The sequence below is a fragment of the Rhinatrema bivittatum genome, chromosome 2 (assembly GCF_901001135.1).
Source record: "Rhinatrema bivittatum chromosome 2, aRhiBiv1.1, whole genome shotgun sequence".
Classification (NCBI taxonomy): Eukaryota; Metazoa; Chordata; class Amphibia; order Gymnophiona; family Rhinatrematidae; genus Rhinatrema; species Rhinatrema bivittatum.
Genome location: NC_042616.1, coordinates 339,515,821 through 339,543,448, shown reverse-complemented (window position 1 = coordinate 339,543,448; position 27,628 = coordinate 339,515,821).

Genomic DNA, 27,628 nt, shown 5'->3' with positions numbered 1-27,628 from the left:
CCCCTATCAAAACCACAGGGACCAGACTACCTCCGCTCTGCCAGCCTGTCTTGCCCCTATAAGCTTTCTGCCTCTCTGCCTTGCTGCCATACATCAGATGACTCACTCAACTCGTTCTTGCCACTATCATGGTTCCTCAGTGTGTTGGTGCTAGTTTTTCTGCTTGCTCTGTTCCGCCTTCATTGTGCTGTGGGATGTTGATGCCACTTGTCTTGCCACTTTGCCTGTCGTGCTGCTTTTGAGAGTTTATGAAACTGTTATCGGTGCTCTCTTTTGAAGATATGGTGTTTTTGACACTCTCGCTGCTGCTTTGCACCTCTGTTAAAGCACTCTTGCCACTCCTGGTACCCCTTTGCCCCTTTACAGTGCCTTAGGCTATTCATGCCACTTTGGTGCCACTTTGCCACAGTCTATATACCTTGAAGCTCTTTTCTCATTCTGATGATTGCTCCCCAGAAGTTTCATCAGAATTGATAAGAAAATCCCAATTTTGCAGCCAAAAATAGGCTACAAATACTTCCCCCATTGATTTTAATGGTAAATGAAAAACAAATGAAAGTGATAAACAAATTAATTTTTTCCCCTAAGAAACTAATGAAATGAATTTGGGTCCCAGAAAAACGAAAAACTAAACAAAACAAAATTTTTCCTTCTGCACATCCCTAGCTCCTAATATGGAACCTAACATTGAGTAACTACAGCAAGGGTTATTTTTCCCTATATGCATCATCTTGCACTTATCTACATTAAATTTCATCTTCCATTTGGATGCCCAATTTTCAAGTCTCACAAGGTCCTCCTGCAATTTATCAGAATCTGCTTGTGATTTAACTACTCTGTATAATTTTGTATCATCTGCAAATTTGATTACTTTGCGCATTGTATTCATTTCCAGATCACTTATAAATATATTGAAAAGCATAGGACACAGTACAGATTCCTGAGTCACTCCACTTTAAAAATGGCCTGCGCCATCTTTAAAAATGGCGCCGGCCATCCAGTGCTCTCTCCATGTGACAGGGGCCGGCCAATGGCATGGATACCCTGTCACATGCTAAGGGCAAAGGGCCATCGGCGCCATTTTGATTAGTGGCAGCCGACGGCCCAGGAGCAGGAGATCCCTCCCGGGACCCCCACTGGACCACCAGGTACCTGTAAAAAGTTTTTGGGGGGGGTCGGGAGGGTGGGGGAAGCTAAGGGATTAGTTTTAAAGGGTCAGGGTGGGTTTAGGGGTTATTTTTGTGTGCTGTTTTTCCCACCCTCCCCCAAAATGATAAGAGAACCCCCACGAACAATTTCGTGGAGTTTTCCTATCATTTTGGGGGAGCCCCCGATTTCTGACAATTTTGAAAATATCGTACGATTCACATCCCTACTCTCTGTTTCATGTCTTTTAACCAGTTTGTAATCCATGAAAGGACATCACCACCTATTCCATAACTTTTTACTTTTCTTAGAATCCTCTCATACACTACATTTACAAGTTCACCTTTATCTACATGTTTGTTAACCCCTTCAAAAAAGTGAAGCAGATTTGTGAAGCAAGACTTGCCTTGGGTAAAGCTAAGCTGACTTTGTTCCATTAAACCATGTCTTTCTATATGTTCTGTGATTTTGATCTTTAGAACACTTTCCACTATTTTTCCTGGTACTGAAGTCAGGTCTGTAGTTTCCCAAATCACCCCTGGAGCCCTTTCTAAATATTGGGATTTCATTAGCTATCCTCCAGTCTTCTGGTACAATGGATGATTTTAATGATAGGTCACAAATTTTAACTAATAGATCTGAAATTTCATTTTTTAGTTCCTTTAGAACCATGGGGTATATACCATATGGTCCAGGTAATTTACTACTGTTCAGTTTGTCAATCAGGTTCACTTGATTTGGTTCAGTTCATCTGAATCATTACCCATGAAAACAATCTCCGGAATGGGCATCTCCCCAACATCCTCTTCAGTAAACAACTGAAGCAAAAACATTGTTTAATCTTTCCGCGGTGGCCTTATCTTTTCCCTCAATCATTAACGGTCCAACTGACGCCCCCACAGCCTATCTGCTTCAGATATATTTTTTAAAAGGTTTTACTGTAAGATTTTGCCTCTACGGCCAAATTCTTTTCAAATTCTCTCTTAGCCTTTCCTATCAATGTCTTACATTTAACTTGCCAATGCTTATGCTTTATCCTATTTTCTTCTTTTGGATCTTTCTTCCAATTTTTGAATGAAGATCTTTTGGCTAAAATAGCCTCTTTCACCTTACCTTTTAACCATGCTGATAAATGTTTTGCCTTCCTTCCACCTTTCTTAATGTGTGGAATACTGTAGCATGTCCTGATATTATATTTAACCAGTCAATATTGGGAAAATTGTGTTTCGATTGGGCGATCGCCATGTGTGGTGAACACCACCTGCAGGAATGATTCAGGATAGAGAGAACAGGAGCCACAGTAAAGTCTCTGACAATGGCTGGAGAGGAATCTCTGGTGCTGCTGGAGGAGTCTCTGATACCAGATGCTGGCTAGAAGGAGTCTGTGATGCTGGGGGCTGGCTGGAAGGAGTCTGGTGCAGGCTGGAGGAGTCTCTGATACCAGGTGCTGGCTGGAAGGAGTCTGTGGTGCTGGGACCTGGCTAGAGGAAGTCTGGTGTAAGCTGGAGTCTTTAGAGCTGGGTGCTGGCTGGAAAGGAGTCTCTAGAACAGGGTACCTGGGAGTAAGGGTGAGCTTCGTGATACACTGGAACAGCATGGGGGTACGCGTGGATGTGAGTGCAGTTAAACGTGATCTGAACACTGGAACTGAGTGCAGGTAGGGGTGGACTCAGGATAGCGTGCAGGTAAGTGTGAGACTGACTGTAGGTATGTGTGAATTGGAATGAGAGAACCAACAGAGCAGGACAGACAATGACTGGACTAGACAAAACTAAGACAAGACTTACACTGAACAGGAAACACAAACTCCCGAAGGCAGCAAAGCAAGGAGCCAGGACACAAAGCCCGAAGGCAGCAAGGCAAGGAGGCAGGACAGGAAGCCTGAAGGCAGCAAGGCAAGGAGGCAGGGCAGGAAGCCCGAAAGCAGCAAGGCAAGACAGAAGGCCTGAAGGCAACAAGGCAGGACAGAAGGCCCGAAGGCACACAGAGGGAAATGGAAGGCTAGAGCAGGGAGCCTAAGGGAACTCAATGCCAACGCACTGAGGCATTGGCTAGGCGGGGTTAAGTAGGAAGTCCAGGTCATGGAGCAGACTGGGTAGGACAGACTGGGCCAGCCAAGAGAACGTGCTCGTGAGGCACCTCTGGTGGTGAGGAGGCTGCACAGCAGCCATAGTCGTAACATACTGCTCTACCAATTTGGTTAGCTTCCCTAATTTCTCTTAGCATTTCACTGTTCATCTCATCAAAAAAAAAAAAAAGTGTTAAATAAAAATAAAATCATCTTGGCCAGGTGGATGGTAGTATACTCCTATCACTATATCCTTCCCCAACACACAAGGAATTTCTACCCATAAAGATTCGATTGTGTGTTTAATCTCATGCAGGATCTTTATCCTGTTGGACTTTATGCCATCCTGGACATAAAGCACCACACCGCCTCCAGGGTGCTCCTCTCTGTCATTGCAATATAATTTGTACCCCGGTATAACACTGTCCAATTGGTTGTCCTCCTTCCACCATGTCTCTGCGATGCCAATTAAGTCTATGTCATCATTCACTGCTTTACATTCTAATTCTCCCATCATACTTCTTAGACTTCTGGCATTAGCATAGAAACATTTCAAAATGTGTTTTTTATTTGTATTTTCATTCTGCTTTTTAATTAATAAGGCTAAACTGGAATCTTTTAGCTAAGGTGAGTTTTAATTCCAGGCACTTGGACTCCTTTTCTTATTATTGGAACCCCTCTGTCGGGATGCCCTAATTCTAACGCATCATTAGTATCTTTTGAAGATACCTCCCTCCGAACCATGCGCTGCTGAGCAACTGTTTGCTTTCCCCTTTGTTCTAGTTTAAAAGCTGCTCTATCTCCTTTTTAAAGGTTAGATCGGCCTCATTCTCTGAGAGACAGGAGCTCTTTGCTTTGGATGCACACATACAACCTCTTACCAGGGCGTAGAAAATCATACATGTGACACTCGATGCAAAAGACTGGGAGGAACCTTCTTGCTGCTGGACTGCTGCCTTCATCTTAAATTTGTTCGGTTCCTTGTTTAGGTTGCCCTGCGCACGCGTAAATCCTTCCGGATTTACGTGCGCAGGGCACTCGCGCGCCGGCACACCTATTTTGCATAGGCCGCCGGTGCGCGTAAAGCCCCAGGACGCGCGTAAGTCCCGGGGCTTCATAAAAGGGGTGGGAGGGGGCGTGTCCGAAGACCGGGGGCATGTCCTGGGGGCGTGCCCGGCATCAGGGGGCGGTCCGAGGCGGGTCCGGGGGTGTGGCAAGGCTTCGGGGGCGGGCCGGGAGGGCGGTCCCAAGTCCCCCGGCACTGCGGCCTGTGCCGGGGGCTGACAAGGGGGCGCGCACAAGTTACGCCTGCTTCAAGCAGGTGTAACTTGTACAACAAAGGTAGGGGGGGGATTTAGGTAGGGCTGGGGAGTGGGTTAGATAGGGGAATGGAGGGGAAGGTGGGGGGATGCGGAGGGAACGGAGGCAGGCTGCGCGGCTCGGCGCACGCAGGCTGCCGATTTTGCGCAGCCTTGCACGCGCCGACCCCGGATTTTAAAAGATACGCGCATTGCCGCGCGTATCTTTTAAAATCTGGCTTACTTTTGTTCGTGCGTGCATATTTTTTTAAGATCTACCCCTATATGTCTGGTAGTGGCCGAGAAGGAAATGATCAAACTCTCAATAAGATGAGGGTAATTCGTGAAGTGAAGTGAAAAGGCAGAATTTTTTTTTAGTGTGAAAAACCATACAAGTTTCTCTTTCCATCACATCTCTTTTCTGGTCCTGGTTGCTGGTTTAGTTCTGCCACTGTTACTGCCCAGCCTTCTCCTGGCACTCTCATGGTGCCTTGGAGAACTACAGCCATTGCTAGTACTATTTTAGCTCCTTGACAGTGACTGGGGTATTCATGCCACTGTTGGTGCTGCTTTGCTGCTGTTTTGGTGCCCTGGGCTGTTTATGCCACTGTTATTGGTGCCCTTTGCCCCCCTCACGATTCCTTGGGATTTTGATGCTGCTGTGCTATTTGCTGTACCCCACACTCTACCTCTGGGGGTTTTGATGCCACTGTGCTTTTTAGCTATAATCCATGCTCTAAGCCTTGAGGGGTGGATGCCACTGTGTTATTTGCTATAACCCACACTCTACCTCTTGTGAGTTTTGATGTCACTTTGAGTTTGCCATACCCTGCTCTGATCACTACCTCTTGGTGATTTTGATGCCACTCTGCTGTTTGTCATATCCTGCCCTCTAAGAATTGGGGTGTTCATGCCACTGTTGCTGCTGTTTTAATGTTCTTTAGGTACCTTGCAGTATTCATGCCACTATTGTAGCATGCTGTTTTTTCATAAACTGTAATGCAACCAAATTATCAAGATAATAATACATAATAGTAAAAAGGTAGGAGGAGTGCATCATATATAAACACCGCACTCAAAACTTTCATTGCTAAAGAGCTGGTGCTTTGTTATAATTATCTAAGTCCTTTCTGCCAACCTAATAACACATCTATTATATTACTTTTTCTATTAAAATTTCTAATGTATGATAAAATTGTTAAATAACTCATGCAAAAATCATTACAAATTTCTGAAAGCTTGTTTACAAGCATATGAATGACGAAGCTGTTGAAAAGTAAGCAGTGCTTAAAAGATGGCATTCATTTGTATCTCAAGTGATCATTTAGCTTAAAGTGAGGACTATGCTCATGCAAATCCAATAGACATACTATTGTCTGAAACATCTAGTCCACTGTTAGCCTGTACAAACTTCATTAGGAGTGACAGTTGTGATACTGTTTCTCTTCTACCAAGCAATGAAAAGGTAAATTTTGTCTTTTGTTTTCCATTTGTTATTCACTTTCATATGGGTTTGTTTTTATGTACAGTATTTCCATAAACTATGCCATTATTGCTAGAAAAAACAGTGCCACTGCCAAGCATTCATTAGGATAGACACTGGTACTGCAACAGAATAACACCTTTTTGAACAAGAGAATATGCCAGCCTGTGAGCACTGCAGTCTCTAGCTGTGTGTGTAGCGGTTTGAACACTAGTGTATATCTGAGAGATTAGCGATAAGAGAACATACATTACTTGTAAAAAGACAAACCTCTTTCCAAAGACAGTGCCACAGCGGCGGCTGCTGCTGCTTCACCCCTCTCACTGTGCCTTGAGGTGTTCATCCCACTGCTGATCCTGTTACTGCTGTTTCACCCCTTTCATTCTGTGTTGATGGCACTGTTGGTGTATTCATACCACAGCTGCTGCTGCTGCTTTGCTGTATTTTAGATACTTGTGGTGGTGCCTTTTTCAAGCCTCTCTTGGGGCTACGTTGCTCCCCCCCTTACAGAAACTTAGGGCATTGATGTCACTCTTCTTGCTGCATTGCTCTGTGCCTATGGTGTGTGGTTTTCAATGCCAGTGCTCCTGCTGCACCGAGGATCTCTTGATGCCTTTGGGTGATGGGTGTTTCTTTTTCTGCTCCAGCTGTCTTCAAAGTTATTTTCAAAATCCCTTAAGGTAGTTACTGTTGGTCTTGTTGTGCCAATCTGACCCTTGACACACTTACTGAACCTCACAAAGTCCTTTAGGTGGTGTTCATACCATTGTTAGTTTCTGCCTTGCTGCTATTTCAGTGCCTGGGGGTTTTGATACTGCTTAGCCTTTTCTCCATGATTGAGGATATAGATAGCATTGTGTGTTTTTTTTCTGGTAAACATAATTGCTTACTTTCAGGTAGATTTTAAAAGCCTTGAGAGAGAGAGAGTGCCTCTTTGAAAGGGCCACTCTGACACGCTATATATATATATCCCACAGTAAGGAGGCATTTTCGACTCAGGGTGGGTTGTTTTTTTTTTGGGGGGGGGTATTATATTGTTCTGCCTAGGATTCAAGGGTCTATAATTGTAACACTGCCCCCACCCTGACTTGAAAGTGTCCTCTTACAGTGGGATATATAGAGTCAGATTGGCCCTTTAAAAGAGTCACATTACTTATGAGTACATGCATAAAGGCTCCAGATACTTGCATGCACAATATAAAATTGAGCATATTTTTGCTCGTGTGCCTATTACATACTTTTATTGGCACATGCGTGCACCTTTTAAAATTTACATGTTTGGGTGTTTGTGTGTCCACACTACAAGATGACAGTGTATTATTGTAAAACTAAAACCCTCTTTCTTTCAATCATACTGCTCACTATAAGCTTGAGGTATTAATTAGGAATGTGCAGCCTCGACAAATTTGATTTGTTGTTTTTTTTTTGTTTTGTGGGTACCTCAGTTAATGTCATTAGTTTTGGAATGAAAACAAATATTTGTTTATTTGTTCCATTTGTTTTTCATATTATATTGAAGTCATTGTGGGAAGGTCCCATTGGCTTCACTGTAAAAGAAAAATGAACTGGGTTCCTGAGTCAATGCTAGGACCCAGCCTAACCATCACCGAGGCCCAAACCTTATGCCAGAACTGTCCAAAGCTGGGTACCAAAATTGAAGTACGGGCCTGGGCCTAGGCTAAGACTCAACACTAGGGTCTGTTTGGGTCACAGTCTCCAAGGCCCAGGCCTAGGCCTGGCACTGGGGCCTGAGGCTGGTTCCCATTACTGAGACTCAGACCTAGGCCTAAGCCTGATACTGGAAACAGAATGAGGCTGGCTCCCTTTTGCTGAGGCCCAAGACTAGGTCTGAAGCCTGGGCCTGGCTAGGACTGGGTCTGGGCCTAGGTCTGAGCTCAACACTGGGGCCCAGCTGAGGTCTACAACCAAAATCTAGGCTCTGGTCCAACACCGAGGAGTAGCCAAGGCTGGGTTCCAGTCATCGAGGCCCAGGCCTAGGCCCGAGGCTTAGCCCCAGGTCCAACAACGGGGCCTGACTGAGGTTGGGTCTTAGTTGCTGAGGCCCGAACTTGGGCCTAGTTCTGAGCCCCATGCCAGGCCAACCAAAGCCAGGTCCTGTTGGCAAAGGCCCAGGCCTTCACCTAGGTCTAACACTAGGGCCCCTTCTAGTGAATAGGACCCAGGCGAAAGCCCTAGGCCTAGAACCAAGGCCTATGACCTAAGCATCTGATTCTGGGGCCCATCTGAGGGTGAGTTTCATCACCAGGGCCCAGGCATAAGGCCTAGACCAGGAGGCCCTAAAGCAGATATTCTGACATCTTCTTTCATTTATTGAGTGACTAAAAATGACATAATTTGCCCAGAGGATATGCCATAGTGATGTTACTGCAGCTATTTTGCTATATGGCTGTTCAACAAATTAGCAATATTCCATCCTGGAGAAAGGTGGCACGTCCTCTTGGCTGAGGGCATATTTTTAGTTACCAGATCAAGAAAAGAGGACATTTGAAGATCCGTTCCTGTTCCACTGGCCTTAAGCTGTAGGCTGAACCTAGCCTGGCCCAGTCTGTGGTGTCAGGCCCAGACCCTGGTGTTGGGCCCAGGCCTAGGAATGGGCATAAACCAAGGTCTCAGTGACAGGATCCAACATTGGCTATGCTGCAACATTGGACCTATACCTAGGCCTAGGCCTTGGCAACCGAGACCCAGCCTTGGGCTGGACTCCTGTGTCGAGTCAAGGCTGAGGCCCATGGCCTTCGTGGCCAGGCCCTTGTGTTGGGCCCAGGCCCAGGCCTAGACCCAGACCTTAGACTCTGGTTTAGTGACTGGGACCTGGCCCCCAGCCAAGCCTCTTTCTTGCGCCTCTTCGTCAGCTAGGCCCCGGCATCAGACCCAGACCTAAGTCTTGCATCTAGGCCTTGGGTTTAGACCTAGTCCTAGGCCAATGTTGGACTCAGACCTAGGACTAAGGCATAGGCCCAGGCCTTGGCAACTGGCAATGAGTCTTGGCCAAGCTCTGGCATCGGGCCCATGCCTAAGAAATGAGACCTAGCCTCATTCAGGGCCCCATCAGACCCTAGACCTGGGTGACTTGGATCCAGTCACATTTGCTGCTTAGTTCTCTCTCTTGGTACCTTGAGCTATTCATGCTAGGGCTGGTGCTATTTTACTCATATTTTTGTGTCTTGAGGTCTTCATGCCACTTTGCTGGTCCTCTTTTGCCCTTTTTTGGAGCTTGGGGTCTTTTTGTCATTTGTGGTTCTGTTTGCTCCTCTCACTGTGCCTTGAGGTGTTGATGCCTCTGTTTGGGCTACTTGCCCTGGCATGGTGTCTTGGGCCTTTCATACCACTCTTGGTGCTACTTTGCTTCAATATTGGTGTTTTGAAGTACTCTTCCCTCTGCTGTTGATGTCTGCCTGCACTTGAAAAGAAAAAAAAAAGGTTTTGGAGCCCAAAATAGAATGCATTGCTTTCCTCATTGACTTTAATGAAAAATGAATGAATGAATGAATTGCATGAAGAAACAAAAATATCTTTTTTATAATATAAATGAACATAAGAACATAAAATTTGACATATTGGGTATGACCAAAGGTCAATCAAGTTAAGTATCCTGTTTCCAACAGTGGCCAAGCCAGGACACAAGAACCTGGCAGGATCCCAAGGGATAAATAGATTCCAAGCTGCTTATCCCAGGAATAATCAGTAGATTTCTGCAACCCTACCTTAACAATGGTTTTTCCTCCAGGAACTTGTCCAAACCTTTTTTAAATGCAGCTACGCTAATAGCTTTCACCACATCCTCTGGCAACGAATTCAAGATATTAATTATGTGCTGAGTAAAAAAATATTTCCTCTTATTAGTTTTAAATTTATTACCTAGTAACTTCATTGTGTGTGTGTACCCTGGTCTTTGTAATTTTCGAAAGAGTAAACACCTGATTAACGTTTACTCGTTCCATTCCACTCATTATTTTATAGACCTCTATCATATTTCCCCTCAACCATCTCGTCTCTAAGCTGAAGAGTTCTAACTTCTTTAGCCTTTCTTCAGAGGAGAATTGTTCCATCCCCTTTATCATTTAAGTCACCCTTCTCTGTACATTTCTGCTATATCTTTCTTGAGATCTGGGGACCAGAGCTGCACACAGTACTCATTAGGGATGTGAATCGTTTTAGGACGATTAAAATTATCGACCGATAATTTTAATATCGTCTTAAACCGTTATGGAACACAATACAATACAGATTCTAACGATTTATCGTTATAAATCGTTAGAATCGTGAGCCGGCACATTAAAACCCCCTAAAACCCACCCCCGACCCTTTAAATTAAATCCCCCACCCTCCCGAACCCCCCCCCAAATAACTTAAATAACCTGCGGGTCCAGCGGCGGTCCGGAACGGCAGCGGTCCGGAACGGGCTCCTGCTCCTGCATCTTGTCGTCTTCAGCCGGCGCCATTTTCCAAAATGGCGCCAAAAATGGCGGCGGCCATAGACGAAAAAGATTGGACGGCAGGAGGTCCTTCCGGACCCCCGCTGGACTTTTGGCAAGTCTCGTGGGGGTCAGGAGGCCCCCCACAAGCTGGCCAAAAGTTCCTGGAGGTCCAGCGGGGGTCAGGGAGCGATTTCCCGCCGCGAATCGTTTTCGTACGGAAAATGGCGCCGGCAGGAGATCGACTGCAGGAGGTCGTTCAGCGAGGCGCCGGAACCCTCGCTGAACGACCTCCTGCAGTCGATCTCCTGCCGGCGCCATTTTCCGTACGAAAACGATTCGCGGCGGGAAATCGCTCCCTGACCCCGCTGGACCTCCAGGAACTTTTGGCCAGCTTGTGGGGGGCCTCCTGACCCCCACGAGACTTGCCAAAAGTCCAGCGGGGGTCCGGAAGGACCTCCTGCCGTCCAATCTTTTTCGTCTATGGCCGCCGCCATTTTCGGCGCCATTTTGGAAAATGGCGCCGGCTGAAGACGACAAGATGCAGGAGCAGGAGCCCGTTCCGGACCGCTGCCATTCCGGACCGCCGCTGGACCCGCAGGTTATTTAAGTTATTTGGGGGGGGGGTTCGGGAGGGGGGGGGATTTAATTTAAAGGGTCGGGGGTGGGTTTTAGGGGGTTTTAGTGTGCCGGTTTTTTCGATTTTTTGATTTTTTCGATTTTTAACGATTTTTAACGATTTTTCACGATATTTTACCCCCCCAAACGGCAACAATACGATTCCCTCCCCCTCCCAGCCGAAATCGATCGTTAAGACGATCGAGGACACGATTCACATCCCTAGTACTCATGATGAGGTCACACCATGAAGTGATTCAGAGGCATTATGATATTCTCTGTTTTATTCTGCATTCCTTTCCTAATAATCCCTACCATTCTATTTGCTTTCTTAGCAGTTGTTGCACACTGAGCAGAACATTTCAATGTATTTTCAACGATGACACCCAGATCCTTTTCTTGAGTGGTGACTCCTAATGTGAAACCTTGCATTATGTAGCTATAATTTGGGTTACTCTTCCCTAAGTGCATCACTTTGCACATGTCCACATTAAATCGAATTTGCCATTTGCATGCCCAGTCTCCCAGCTTCATAATCCTCTTGTGATTTAAGAGCATCTGCAAATTTGATCACTTCACTTGTTGCTCCCATTTCCAGTTTGTTTATAAATATATTAAAAAGCAGTGGTCCCAGAACAGATCCCTGGGGCACTCCACTATTCACCCTTTTCCATGGGAAAATTTACCATTTAGCCATACTCTCTATTTTCTATTTTTTAACCAGTTGGCAATCCACAATAGGACACTGCTCACTATCCCATGAATTTTTAATTTCCTAAGAAGTGTCTCATGAGGGACTTTGTCAAATGCTTTCTGGAAATCCAGATACACTATATCAACTGGATCAATTTTATCCACATGTTTATTTACACTCTCAAAAAAAATGTTGAGTTTGTGAGGGAAGACTTCCCTTGGCTAAATCCATGTTGGCTTTGTTCCATTAAAGTATGCTTATATGTATGTTCAGCAATTTTGTTCTTTATGACACTTTCTACCATTTTAAATTTAAATAATAAATAAATAAATTTTGCCTGGCACAGACATCAGACTCACTTATCTGTTGTTTCCTTAATCACCTTTTGATTCCTTTTTAAAAATTGGCATTACATTAGCAACCCTCCAGTCTTCAAGTACCATAGATGATGTTACTGATAGCTTACAAATTTCCAATAGCAGGTCTGCAATTTCATTTCACTGTTCTTTCAGCACTCTGGGACGTATATCATCTGGTTCAGGTGATTTGCTACACTTTAGTTAGTCAGTTTGCCAAAGAGCATCTTCCAGGTTCACTGAGATTTGTTTCAGATCCTCTGAATCATCACCTTTGAATATCATTTCTGGCATGGGTATCTCTTTTACATCTTCCTCAGTGAATACTAGGGATGTGAATCGTTTTAGGACGATTAAAATTATCGTCCGATAATTTTAATATCGTCTTAAACCGTTATGGAACACAATACAATAGAGATTCTAACGATTTATCGTTATAAATCGTTAGAATCGTGAGCCGGCACACTAAAACCCCCTAAAACCCACCCCCGACCCTTTAAATTAAATCCCCCACCCTCCCAAACCCCCCCCAAATGACTTAAATAACCTGCGGGTCCAGCGGCGGTCCGGAACGGCAGCGGTCCGGAACGGGCTCCTGCTACTGAATCTTGTTGTCTTCAGCCGGCGCCATTTTCCAAAATGGCGCCGAAAAATGGCGGCGGCCATAGACGAACACGATTGGACGGCAGGAGGTCCTTACGGCGCCGGAACCCTCGCTGAACGACCTCCTGCAGTCGATCTCCTGCCGGCGCTATTTTCCGTACGAAAACGATTCGCGGCGGGAAATCGCTCCCTGACCCCCGCTGGACCTCCAGGAACTTTTGGCCAGCTTGGGGGGGGCCTCCTGACCCCCACAAGACTTGCCAAAAGTCCAGCGGGGGTCCGGAAGGACCTCCTGCCGTCCAATCGTGTTCGTCTATGGCCACCGCCATTTTTCGGCGCTATTTTGGAAAATGGCGCCGGCTGAAGACAACAAGATTCAGTAGCAGGAGCCCGTTCCGGACCGCTGCCGTTCCGGACCGCCACTGGACCCGCAGGTTATTTAAGTCATTTGGGTGGGGGATTTAATTTAAAGGGTCGGGGGCGGGTTTTAGGGGGTTTTAATGTGCCGGTTTTGCGATTTTACGTTTTTTCGATTTTTCACGATTTTTCACGATTGTTCACGATATTTTACCCCCCCAAACGGCAACAATACGATTCCCTCCCCCTCCCAGCCAAAATCGATCGTTAAGACGATCGAGGACACGATTCACATCTCTAGTGAATACCAAAGCAAAGAATTTATTTAGTCTTTCTGCTATGGTTTTGTCATCCCTAAGTGCCCCTTTTATCCCTTGATCATCTAATGGTCCAACTGATTCCCTCACAGGCATTTTACCTCGAATGTACCTGAAAAAGTTTTATTATGAGTTTTTGCTTCCACAGCAAACTTATTTTCAAATTCTCTATTTGTCTTCCTTATCAATACGTTGCATCTGACTTGCCAGTGCTTATGCTGTTTCCTGTTTTCTTCATTCAGATCACTTTTCCATTTTTTGATAGATGTTCTTTTAGATATTATAGCTTCTCTCATCTCACCTTTCAACTATGCCAGTAGTTGCTTGGCATTCTTTCCAGCTTTTCTAATGCATGGACTACATCTGGTCTGGGCTTCCAAGAAGGTGTTTTAAAACAACATCCATGCCTGAGCTAAACTCTTATCATTTGCAGTTGCTTCTTTCAGATTTACCCTAACCATCTTCCTCATTTATCATAGTCACCTTTTTGAAAGTTAAATGCTCTCGTAGTAGATTTCTTTTTTATGCTCGCTCCAGTTTTTAAGCAAATTTGATCATATTGTGATCACTATTGCCAAGTGGCTTCAATACTGTTAACTCTCACACCAAATTCTATGTTCCACTAAGGACTAGGTCTAAAATTGTTTCCTCTCTTGTTGATTCTTGTTCCAGTTGCTCCATGAAGCTGTCATTTATTTCATCTAGGAACTTTACTTCTCTAGAACATCCTGATGTAACATTCAGCCAGTCAATTCTAGGGTAACTGAAATCACCCATTATTACTGCGCTGCTGGTTTAGCTTTCCTAATTTCTTTTAGCATTTCATTGTCTGTTAGTACATTCTGGCCAGATGGATGGTACAACCCTCCCATTACTATTTTATTCTCTTTTTCACCTGGAATTTTTAGCCATAAAGATTTAACATTGCAATTTTGTTTCCTGTAGAACTTTTATCCTGTTTGACTCAGTGTTCTCTTTAACATATAGTGCCAGCCATCCACCAATTTGATCCATTCTGTCATTTTGATATTATTTGCACCCTGGTATCACAGTGTCTCTTTGGTTATCCTCCTTCTACCAGGTCTCTGAGATGCTAATTATATCTACCTCTTCATCCAATGCTATACACTCTAACTCTCCCATCTTATTTTTTAGACTTCTAGCATTTGGATGCAGACATTTCAAAGTATGTTTCTTGTTTCTAGTAACAACCTGCTCATCAGTTGACAGGGCTAATTTGGAATCTTTCTGCAGTTTACTTAAAGACACCTGGTCCACCTGCATTTATTGCAACTCTTCTAAACAGAGATGCCCTATTTTCCCTATTCTCCTAGTATCCTTCAAAGATACATCATTCTGAACCATATGCTTCTGAGCAAGTGTCAGCTTTCTCCCATTATCTAGTTTAAACTGCACTATCTTCTTTTTAAAAGTTAGTGCCAGTAGCTGGTTCCATCTGGTTAAGCTGGAACCCATCCTTTTGTAAAAGCCCCCCCCCCTCCCCAAAATGATGCCCAGTTCCTAACAAATCTAAAATCCTCTTCCCTACACCATTGTCTCTTCCACACATTGAGACTGCAGCTCTGCCTGCCTCTGAGGTCCTGCATGTGGAACAGGGTAGGGATGTGAATCATTTTTTGACGATTTAAAAAATCGTCCGATATATTTTAAATCGTCAAAAATCGTTAGAGGCGCGATACAATAGGAATTCCCCCGATTTATCGTCAAAAATCGTAAATCGGGGGAGGGGGGAGGGGAAGGGGGAGGGCGGGAAAACCGGCACACTAAAACAACCCTAAAACCCACCCCGACCCTTTAAAATAAATCCCCCACCCTCCCGAAACCCCCCAAATGTTTTAAATTACCTGGGGTCCAGTGGGGGGGGGTCCCAGCGCCGGCGCCATTTTGGTTCCTGTCCCCCGACGTCACGAGCGCAGGAGATCGCTCCCGGACCCCTGCTGGATCCCCAGGGACTTTTGGCCAGCTTGGGGGGGCCTCCTGACCCCCACAAGACTTGCCAAAAGTCCAGCGGGAGTCCGGGAGCGACCTCCTGCACTCGGGCCGTATTGCAAAATGGCTCTGGCCGTATGGCCGTATTGCCGTATTGCAAAATGGCAATACGGCCCGAGTCCAGGAGGTCGCTCCCAGACCCCCGCTGGACTTTTGGCAAGTCTTGTGGGGGTCAGGAGGCCCCCCCAAGCTGGCCAAAAGTCCCTGGGGATCCAGCGGGGGTCCGGGAGCGATCTCCTGCACTCGTGACGTCGGGGGACAGGAACCAAAATGGCACTGGCGCTACCTTTGCCCTGTCATATGACAGGGCAAAGGTAGCGCCGGCGCCATTTCTATTAACGCAGCCATGACCCGAGAGTGGAAGATCACACCGGGACCCCCCCACTGGACCCCAGGTAATTTAAAACATTTTGGAGGGGTTCGGGAGGGTGGGGGGTTTATTTTAAGGGTCGGGGTGGGTTTTAGGATTGTTTTAGTGTGCCGGTTTTCCTGCCCTCCCCCGATTTACGATTTTAAATGATTTAAAAAAAAAACAAAATCACGATGATCAGATTCCATCCCCCCCCCAGCCAAAATCGATCATTAAGACGATCGATCACACAATTCACATCTCTAGAACAGGGAACATTTCTGAGAATACTATCTTGGAGGTTCTGGATTTCAGCTTTCTACCTAAAACACTAAATTTGGCTTCCAGAACCTCCCTCCTGCACTTCCTATGTCATTGATACCCACATGTTCCAAGGCAGTCGGCTTCTCCCCAGCACTATCTATGCCATGCGTGAGGTCCGCCACCTTTTCACCAGGCAGGTAAGTTACCAAGCAATTCTCACATCCACTAGCCACCCAGCTATCAATCTTCTTAATAATTGAATTGCCAACTATAATAGCCATCCTAACCTTTTCCCCCCTGGAGACCTATCCTCAGTGTGAGAGAATACTACATTACCTTGAGGGCAGGTCCTAGCTACAGGATTGCTTCCTGCCTCATCAAGCTGATGCTCTCCTTCCAGGTGACCTTTCTTCTCCAAGTCAGCCAGATTGGATGTAGGACTTCTCTATTATGTCCCTAAAGGTCTCTTCTATATACTTCTCTGTCTTAGCTCCTTCAGGTCTGCCATGCTAGCCTCCAGAGATCAAACTCATTCTCTGAGGGTCTGGAACTCTTTAAAATAAATCCCCCACCCTCCCAAACCCCCCAAAATGTTTTAAATTACCTGGGGTCCAGTGGGGGGGGGGGGGGGGGGGGGTCCCGGTGTGATCTTCCACTCTCGGGCCACGGCTGCGTTCATAGTGCACATATACAAACTCTCATCAACTGGGAGATAATTATGCATGTGGCACTCAGTGCAAAAGACTGGAAAGCATCCCTCTCATTGCTGGACTACTTCCTGCATCATTATTTTGTTGATTTGTTATTGAGTTAAAATTTCTAAGGGAACATGGATGTAAAAATAATCTAAAGTACTAAGAGTCTCTTGATTTATTTTATATTTGTCTGGCAATGCCCTCAAAACTCTACAGTTAATCTACCTTTATCTTCCTAGTTACCTACCTTATTGATGATTTTTGTTTTGAATTAAATTCCTTATGTATAAAATCTGTAGCAAATTACTCCTACCAAACACAATTATCATGTAAAATCAAAACAATCGTGTGATGAAAATATGTTCCGACACGGCGGACCAATCTACTAGATGGTTCCAATTCCACCTACTTTATGTGATATATTGTTTATGTGGTTGTGTTAATAAACTATTAATTATTTAAAAAAAACCATATAAAACCAAATTCAAACAGATAAAATCTAGTAAACAGAAAAGGTACAGTAAAGTAAATGGATAGAGTATAGAAGGGAGTTTGAGGTGCGCACCCTGTTATGCACTCTTTTCCGGTCCTCTTCTGCTGCAAAGGGTTTGGGGACCTATGAAGCTGGGGCTGTGGAGTTTGAAGCCTGGATCACTTGCCTTGACATCTGATGTCCTCTCCCTGGGGCTGCTGGGAACAGTATGCAGATGAGCTTTCCAGTCCTCTTCTGCTGCATGGGGTGCGGGGTCACTGGAAGCTGGGGCAGTAGAGTTCGAAACTTGGATCGCTGGCTGTGACCTCTGGAGTCCTCTCCTGGGGGCTGCTGGGAAAGGTATGCTAATGAGCCTTCTGATCCTCTCCTGCTGCCAGAAACACACAAAACAAATTATGGAGGCAAATTAAATGAATAACTAAAATGAAATAAAAGTTATTTCTGCACACATCCCTGTTAAAGACATTGGCAAAGATTGCCTAGAGAGTAAAATGTTGAGGTTTGGCAGAAACAATCAGGGCTCAAAAGTTGCTTGCTTTCTTTTAAAATTAATTAACAACTCACCTCTTTTTACACATCTTTCAGTATGCAGTTCCTCTGCCAAAGTGATTTTAGACAAAGGGTATCAATCAGCTGCAAGCACATAAAATAATGAGTGAGATGATCAAAAGTCTTGGGCCATTTCACGTGTTTTTGAAAAACACTGAAATTGCTGCACACAATGTTATGAACTAAATAAATGAGAAACTTGAAGTGGAGGATGAAGGAGAGATGTGATTACACCTGAACCAGCAGCTATACGTTTGAGGAAATAAAAACCATTACTTGGAGAAAGCTTGGATGATGAATGCATCTATGATGCAAGAGAAAAATACAAAGTAGAAGCTCACAATCATGTATTTGATAGGATTATGAAGAGCTTGGAACAACAATTTTCTCAGCATGGGAAGATATTAGCTGATATGGCATGCCTTTATTCCAGGAGTTCCAATAAAATGTTTGATTTACTACTACTAATTTGCAGTCTCTGTATGCTATTTAAATAAAATCTACCAGCTTCCAGCTCTGGGAACATACTTAATGTGAGGATCTGTTTGCAGATAAAACCAATTCTTCTAATCCACACTGTATTGGAGAGTTGATAAAAAAAATGTTGTTGTGCAGTGTAGTTGGAAGCTATTTGTGGCTTTTAAATGAATTAGCATCTGAGTACATGTCTGGGTAGAAAGGATAGGGGAGATTGGGGCCACACCAGAAAGCATTAGCCTGGTTTTATACATGTGATTGACTCTTGAATAATAACCCCGGTGCATGAGGATGTGTGTAACATGATTTCATGTGTACTTTTAAGCACATTCGCATCAGGCGTTCCTGGGATGGAGCTGGAGCAGGAAGAAGAGTGTTGTTCTTTGGACATTGAAGCATGGGCCCTTGGTCGCTGAAGAGATGACACCTCCCACAGAGCCCTGTGGGGACTTGCAGTGATAGGCTAGCTCTAGGCAGAGATGGACACAGAGATATATCTATATTGTACTGCAATGTAGATGGTAACCAGAGTGAGGATTCCAGCTAGGAGAGAGAACCAGATGATACTGTCCGTCTGTATGTAGCAGAGTGGAATGGTAGTTCCACAGTCTCACCAGGCCGCGATGCAGGGTTATCTGGAGTCTATGGAGAGAGAGAGATGAGACAAAGCAAAGACAGAACTGGTGCGGCAGTACTCACTCTGCTGCTGATAGTTGCAGTAGGAGAGAGCCCCAAGGAGTGGAGTTCTCGGACGTGCAAGGCCCCGAGGAGCAGGTGCCTTAGGTGTCCTTGTTGGTAGCAGATTACGCCAGAGGGTAAAGAGGAGCGAGGCAAGGCCCCCGAGGAGTGGGTAACTAAGTCGTCCTGGAGCGAGTGAACACAGAGCGGGAGCATCTGGTAGCAAGGAGAGATCAGCATGACGGATTCCTTGCTAACTCGTATCTGGATTTGTGAATTGGGTTTACAAGTCCTGAGCTTGTGACGTCATGTGGTGGGTACACCCCCGAGATTCCCGCCATGATGCACGTAAAGGATGGGGTTGCATGCGCACGCATGCCCTAGGTAATCCCAGGAGAAAGATGGCGAACGCTAGGGATGTGCATTCATTTTCAACCAATGTGCAATCCGCAATGTATAAGTCCCTGTTCATATGATTTGTGGGTTCGCGAAACACATGGCGATCCCCACAAATAAAACATATCATATTAGTTTCATTCTTTTGGTTCGCAGTGATTTCTTAGCAGCCATTTAAGATAGGAGAAGGCCATGTGGAAGTATCCATAGCAAAAACCAGCCCTTTCCTGTGAGTCATAAGTGACCTCACAGCCCTGTCATAGTGTGGGTCAGACAGGTTGGCAAGGAGACGAGAATGCAACCTATCAGAGCTAAGCATTTTTCTAATGCAGCCAATCGCCGCTCTCACTCAATACTCTGAACGCTGTTCCTGATGACACTGTACTATTTATACCTTAAGCACGTGGTGTGCCACGCTCTTTCTTTGCAGGTATTGTCCGGGGAGGTGGCTTTACTCAGAGCTAGTCTGAGTATCTCAAATTTGTATTCAATTGCTAGCTACTTTGATAGAATTTTCCATTGAAAAAGATATTTGTTCATTTTTGCTGCAGTGCCAGCCAGGCTTTTTTACTTTTTTTTATTGAACTCAGACTGTCACTCTGTCTCTTCCACTGAGACAAGCTGCCTGCAGTGGAATTTTGCTGCTTATCTTACCCCCCTGGGGTAGGTTGGTGCAGGCACAGGCAGGGTGTGCATGGGAGATAGTGTGAGTTGGTATTTTCAAACAAGAAGCAGCATCACTAGGAATTGTGCTTGCTCAGGCTTCCAGTCAAGTCTTTTCTCTGCTGTTTCATTTTTTTGTGCACACAGAATAGTCTCAGTTGTAGTGTACATCAAGGCACTGCACCATGTGTCTGTGGACAGTTTTCCACACTCACATAGATTGGACAACAGTGCTCTTTTAAGCCAAATCCCCAGTAGGCCTCTTTTGTAGTTACAAGTTTGGTGTGTGCACATAGAGTGGTCTCAGTTGTAGTGTACATCAAGGCACTGTTCCGTGCATCTGTGGGCAGTTTTCCAGACTCACATATATTGGGACAGCAATGCTCTTTTAAGCCAAATCCCCAGTAGGCCTCTTTTGTGGTTACAAGTTTAGTGTGTGCACATACAGCGGTCTCAGTTGCAGTGTACACCAAGGCACTGCACCGTGCATCTGTGGGCAGTTTTCCATACTCACATATATTGGTACAGAGGTGTTCATTCACCAATAAAGAAATAATTCTTTTAATTGAAATCCCTACTAGGCAGTGACATTAAATCCATGATGTCAGGGGAAGGTAGACATGGTTGAGTGATTGGGACTGGCAGAGGAAGCACTTCAAAAGGCAGTGCCAGTCCCCCATTAAAATTAAAAAGGGAGCTGTTCCAATCTAAAATCTCTGGAGGGGCAGGCAGTTCCAGCTGGAAAAAACTGAAATTTAAAGATGATACACCGCCACCACCTGTTTCTGACCCTGTAGTTTTGGAGATGAGGGAAGGGGAGGCTGAGTCATGCAAGACAAAAGGGCGAGACCCAAAAGCAGCAGTGTGATAGCAGACTTGACTTAGCGTTGAAAAAGTAGCACAGGCACTGTTTGCTTCTGATTCCGATGAAGAATCATCTTGTGTGGGATTCTCATCATCAGAAATGGATGAAGTAATAGCTGAAGAAGGTTTAGGAGGATTAGTTATTCTGTCTTAGCTTCCACTTCAGTGCTGCAGGGGATAGATGAAACTGATGATGATGAGGAGGAAGAGCAGTCAGCGCAGGCACAGAGTGTGAATGATGCCCCTGGCATTGCTTCTCAGGGTGCACCCACTACTTCAATTCCAGTGCCAGCATCCACCCCGAACGCTATAGAGAAGGGATCATGAACTAAATCTGTGATCTGGAGCCACTTTAAAGTGACAGAGGATCCGCGTTTTGCACAGTGTAATTACTGTGCTAGGGCTATTAGCAGAGGCAAGCAAATGGGAAATCTAACTAATTTTGGCATGATGAATCAACACCCAACAGTACTGCCATCTGGGTATGGTGGCAGTACCAGTCAGGGGACATCTTTTTCAAGGCAGAGTAAAGTGGTTGAAAAGGAGCAGAGTCACCCCACACCCTCAGCCCCTTCTAGCAGTCAGGTGGCAGGCCCACAGCCCCCTGCCATGTGTCAGAAGCGACAACCCACCATGGAGGAAATGGGATGGTGTTTGGTAACGCTATCCTGGGAAAGGAGGCAGGCCGCCTCAAAAGTTGTAACCAGGAGCATTGCGGAAATGATTGCCCTTGATGACCAGCCCTTGCAGGTAGTGAAGAATGTAGGTTTCAAGCATTTGCTGAAGGTCTTATTTCCAAATTACAAATCCCCTCCAGAACCACATTTAGCAGAAAGGTCATCCACAGCCTGTACAAGCAGTGTCGCAGTCGCATCCAAGTGCTGCTAGCTAAGGCAGAGGGGAGTGTACATTTCACCTGCGATATCTGGACCACCGTGAATGTGCACACTCTTACCTCTACCTGACAGCACACTGGTGGGACCTGGCTGAGGCAGGGGCAGGCAGCAGCTCTAGTAGAAAACAAGTATCAGGGTGGAGGTGGACTTACTGCATGCCCACCTGACGGACGATTACCATGCCTCAGCCAATATTCTAGCATACATCAGATAGATGCTGGCAGGCTGGCAGCTACACCAGCGAGACAGGAATATTCAGGCAGGGTTCTTTGTCACAGACAATGGTGCAAACATGGTAAAGGCAATATCTCAAGTGAGCTTTCAGAACATCCGATGTTTTGCACACACTCTGCACCTGGTAGTAAAGTCAGCTCTGGGGTTGGAGTCCAAGCACCAAGAGAATGAATACCTGCATACATTAATACAGATGTACAGGAACATAGCAGGGTTTTTCCACAGACGTGTGAAGGCAGGACAGGTTCTCCGACAAAAGCAGACTGATCTGGAGATGCCTCACAAACATCTGATTCAAGACATTGGCACCCGGAGGAATTCCACCTATATGATGCTGCAGAGGTTAGTGGAGCAGCAGACACTCTTCATGAACTTTCTGCGGCAATGGACATAGGTGTGCAGAGTCCCCTAGGGCATCATGATTGGTTAGTCATGAGTCAGCTGGAAAAAATCCTGCAGCCCTTCAAGGATGCCATGGAGGAGCTGAGTTCCAGAAGTGTCACCTTGGCTGACATCATCCCTATAGTTAATTTTCTGGAGGAAAATGTGGAGGGCTTTAAATAGGAAGAGGGAATGACAGCAGAGGTGCTTCATTGCCTGAATGTTTTGCAGAAGCAGGTGCAAGAGAGATTAAGACCTTTAACAAAAGACCACACATACATGCACGCCACAGTCTGTGATCCCCGTGTGAATGGGAAACTCGCCCTACAGTCCGATTGTATCACATTTGTGAAGGACCTGCTGTTAGTAAAAGTCCGTGAACAGGAGCGCCATAGACAGAGACAGATTAGGCATGAAGCAGAGGAGGAAACAGTGGGCATTTCAGAGAGTAGTGCAAGCCCAAGCAGGAGCAGCACTCTGTCAGCGACAGCTAGTACTTCCTCTTCCACTTCAGTACGCCAAAGCCATGTTGCCCATAAACAAGCATCTGTTCTGGAATGGGCTAGAGCAAAAGCAGCTGGCAAGAAGGACTCTCATCCCACCCAAACAATGGAGATACCAGCATAAATGTCAATGACATGGTATCTCACAGAGCCCACAGAGAAGCCCACAGAGGAGAAGTCCATTACCTGCTATTAAGTTCACTTAGAGAATAGCCACTGCCATTAGCAATGGTTACATGGAATAGACTTAGTTTTTGGGTACTTGCCAGGTTCCTATGACCTGGATTGGCCACTGTTGGAAACAGGATGCTGGGCTTGATGGACCCTTGGTCTGACCCAGTATGGCATTTTCTTATGTTCTTATGTTCTTATGCAGACAGATCCGCTGGCATATTGGGCACACAAGTCCACTGTCTGGCCACACCTAGCCAAAGTGGCTCAGCAATATCTATCATGTCCACCAAGCAGTGTGCCCAGTGAATGTGTATTTTCAATGACAGGGGATATCATGAGCCCTCACCGCTCAAGGCTGGCACCAGAGTTGATGGAAATGCTAGTGTTATTGAAAATAAATATGCCTTTGCTTGGGTTTCCAAATTTTCTCTGTGAATGGCAAGATGAATAAAAGCAATTTAAAGCCTTGCAGCAGCTCCAACTGCCTCATATGCTCCAGGTAATATCAGCACGTGTACCTGACCTCAACCAATGTGCCTGTCTGTCCAGCCTTTACATCACTATAAGGGCCTGACCTCAAATGCTGTGCCTGTCCGTCCATCCAGCCCTTTCGACACTACAAGCACCTAACCTCAAACGCTGTGCCTGTCTGTCCATTATCCAGCCCTTATGACACTACAAGGGCCTGACCTCAAACGCTGGGACTGTCTGATCACTGTCCAGCCCTTTCGTCACTACAAGGGTCTGTTCTCAAATGCTGTGCCTGCCCGTCTAGCCCTTACGTCAATTTAAGGGCATGACCTCAAATGCTGTGCCTGCCCATCCAGCCCTTTTGTCACTACAAGGGCCTGACCTCAAACGCTGTGCCTGTCTGTACACTGTCCAGCCCTTACGACACTACAAGGGCCTGACCTCAAATTCTGTGCCTGTCTGTCCAGCCCTAATGTCACTACAAGGGCCTGACCTCAAACGCTGTGCCTGTCTGTCCACTGTCCAGCCTTATGACACTACAAGGGCCTGACATCAAACGGTGTGCCTTCCCGTCCAGCCCTTACGTCCAGCCCTTACGTCACTACAAGGGCTTGACCTCAAACACTGTGCCTGCCTGAATTTAGTTCTAGTATTTCTAATTTCAGTTTAATTTATTTGTGCATCACTTCTTTACAGAATATTCTTTTTCCTATTTTGCAACATTTGGAATGTAAGAACATAAAAAGCTGACTTAAGATGTTTGTTTGGAGCTTGCATATTTCATATGCTCAATAGTTTTCATGACCTTCATAATATGGGCCATTTTCTCTACATCTTTCCTGGTGCAAACATTAATGTTTCTAGTACTATAGAAAACTGGTGGTAGCTGTACTCTAGTTCATCCTCTTTGTTCCCATTGTTTACAGAGGCACTGTGTAGGGTAAAAAGTCAACATAGGTTGATATTGTAGATTTGGGCGGGCGATGACATCAGCGCTTCTTTTGGTCCTAATGGATGAACCCTCGTTGCAAAGGGAAACCTCAGTCTCTGGCAAATCAAACTATTACTCCTTCACAGCATGGATCCTTAATTAAAACAAACAATTTGCTTTTAATTTCAGGGCAGAGCAGAGAACTTCCTCCATCTTTCTCAGGAAGTCATGATCTGTTTGCACATGCTTAAATCCTAACAATTTGTACCATTATACAGGCACAATAATAATGAAACTCCATTACAAGACTCCTACATAATCATAGCTAACTACAATATAATTCACATCAATGCACATATAAATGGATTTTCTTTCTTTACCTTAATTAAAACAAATTTTGGCCTCCTCCACGTCAACTCGCCACACTTTGAAGGCTCTGCCCCACTCTAGGGGCCAACCCATTCTAGGGAGCCCTTTCCTGCGCAAAGGAAAGGGAATTCTCCCTGGGTGTAGCCAACCTATCTCTTAGTACCCACCAACCCATGTTGAACCAGAACCACTGTTCACATGGAAACCTTCTGCATGTCGCCACACTTTGAAGGCTTGTGCTCTACTGTAGGGCCCAACCCATTCCAGGGAGCCCTTTCCTGCACAAAGGAAAGGGAACTTTCCCTGGGTGTAGCCAGCCTATCTTTTAGTACCCGTTGACCCATGTTGATCCAGAACCGCTGTTCACATGGAAACCTCCTCCACGTCGTCTCACCACGCTTTGCAGGCTTGTGCTCCACTGTAGGGGCCAACCCATTCCAGGGAGCCCTTTCCTGCACAAAGGAAAGGGAACTTTCCCTGGGTGTAGCCAGCCTATCTTTTAGTACCCGTTGACCCATGTTGACCCAGAACCGCTGTTCACATGGAAACCTCCTCCACGTTGACTCGCCACGCTTTGAAGACTCGTGTTCCACTCTGGGGCCAACAACCCATTCTAGGGAGCCCTTTCCTACGCAAAGGAAAGGAAACTCTCCCTGAATGTAGCCAGCCTATCTCTTAACTCCTGCCAACCCATGTTGAACTGCTGTTCACATGGAAACCTCCTCCACGTCGACTCACCACACTTTGCAGGCTCATACTCCACTCTAGGGGCCAACCCATTCTAGGGAGCCCTTTCCTGTGCAAAGGAAAGGGAACTCTCCTCGGGTGTAGCCAGCCTATCTCTTAATGCCCGCTGTCCCATGTTGAACTGCTGTTCACATGGAAACCTCCTTTGCCTTGGCCATCAAAATTCTCGTTTGTATATCTGCTATGTCCACCAGATTTTAAAAAACCAGCAAGGGCTCACAAGATGCCAATGGAACCACCCCACTTTTAGGGGCAAACCCATTCTAGGGAGCCTTTCCTGCACAAAGGAATGGGAACTCTTCCTGCGGCCAGCCTATCAACTTTCTGCCACTCTGCCTTGCTGCCATACAACAGACGACTCACTCTACTCCTTGTGGTGTTCTTGCCTCAGTGTGTTGGTGCTAGTCTTCTGCTGCTTTGTCCCTTTATCGGCGCCTTGTGGGTTTTTTTCTGACACTCTTTCTGCTTGCTATGTTTCCCCTTCATTGTGCTGTAGGATGTTGATTCCACTTGTCTTGCCACTTTGCCTGTCATGCTGCTTTCAAGTGTTACGGTCCCGGGCCGTGCCCCGGTCCCTCCACCTACCTCGGGGAAGGCCCGGGCCATTTTTAGGCCTCCCCAGGCCTGCACTGCCTCCAGTGTGTCTCTCCCTCCTCGGGAGAGACGCCATCGATCCACCGAGTCTGGCCCCGCCCTCTAGACGTGCGTGCACGGGAAAACTCAAGCCCTGCCTCGGATGACATCAGATGCTGTCAGGATATTTAAACCCTGCTTCTGGACATCTTCAGTGCCTTGCAACGAGGTTCACTCAGTCCCCTGAGTTGGTAGTTGCTGCTTTGGATCTTGATCTTGTCTTTACTTCTGGCTTCCGACCCGGCTTTGTCCATTGACCTCGTCTTCGCTGCCTCCCATGGTTTTGATTTGGACTTTTGACTTCTGACTTCTGATCCAGCTCCATCTTTCGACTCTGTTTCCAGCTTCTGCTCCTGGCTTTGACTTTGGACCTCTGACTTCTGACCCTGCTTCGTTCCTGGACTCCGACTTCTGTTCCTCTGGCTCTTCAGGTATCCGGTTCTTGCTGGCCCAGGGGATTCTACTAAGTCCCAGTGGCTCGGGCTCTCACAGGCTCCTCCCGGGGGAGCCGCGGGCTTCCAAGGGTTAAGACGCTTCCAGCCCCCTGGGTCCTGCCATTCTCATCGACCATCTCTTCGGCCGCTGCCCGGATCCTTGGTCGCATAGGGTCCCACCTAAGTCCAAGAGGTCCGGGTTCCTACAGGCTCCTTCTGGGGGGACCTCAGACTTCCAGTGGCGAAGTCTTCTCCAGAGTATCTTCGGTGCCGTCTCCCGGCTGCAACGCTCACTGTGGGTCCCCACAGTGTAACATCTTCAGTCTCAGCCGGCCCAAGGGTCCACGACCATAACATCAAGGATTCATGCAACTGTTATCGGTGCTCTCTTTTGAAGCTGTGGTGTGTTTTTTATACTCTCCCTGCTGCTTTGCACCTCTGTTAAAGCACTCTTGCCACTCCTGGTATTCTTTTGCCCCTTTACAGTGCCTTAAGCTATTCATGCCACTTTGGTGCCACTTTGCCACAGTCTAAGTACCTTGGAGCTGTTTTGTTGTTCTGATCATTGCTCCCCAGAAGTTTCATCAGAATTGATAAGAAAACCCCAATTCTGCAGCCAAAAATAGACTGCAAATACTTCCCCCATTGACTTTAATGGCAAATGGAAAACAAATAAAACTAATCAACGAATTGGTTTTCCCCCCTATGAAACTAATGCAATGAATTCGGATCCTGGCGAAACGAAAAATGAATCGAAACACATTTTTTCCTTCTGCACATCCCTAGTGAACACAATCGCCCATGCCGGACTGGGAAAACCAGAGTGGTCGGTGTAGAGAGTCAGAGGCAGCCATCTTCCCAAGTTAAACGTAGTTAGGCAGAAAAAAGGTAAGCAACAGAGGGTGCAGCTGTCTGCGACCGATGGATGCAACAGTACCCCCTTCCAAGGGCCCCCCCAGGGGGTTTCCGCTTACGAGGAGTGTGGCCCGCTGGCGTAACTTTAAGTCTGGTGGGGTATAGCAGTACATATGAGTTCCCTTC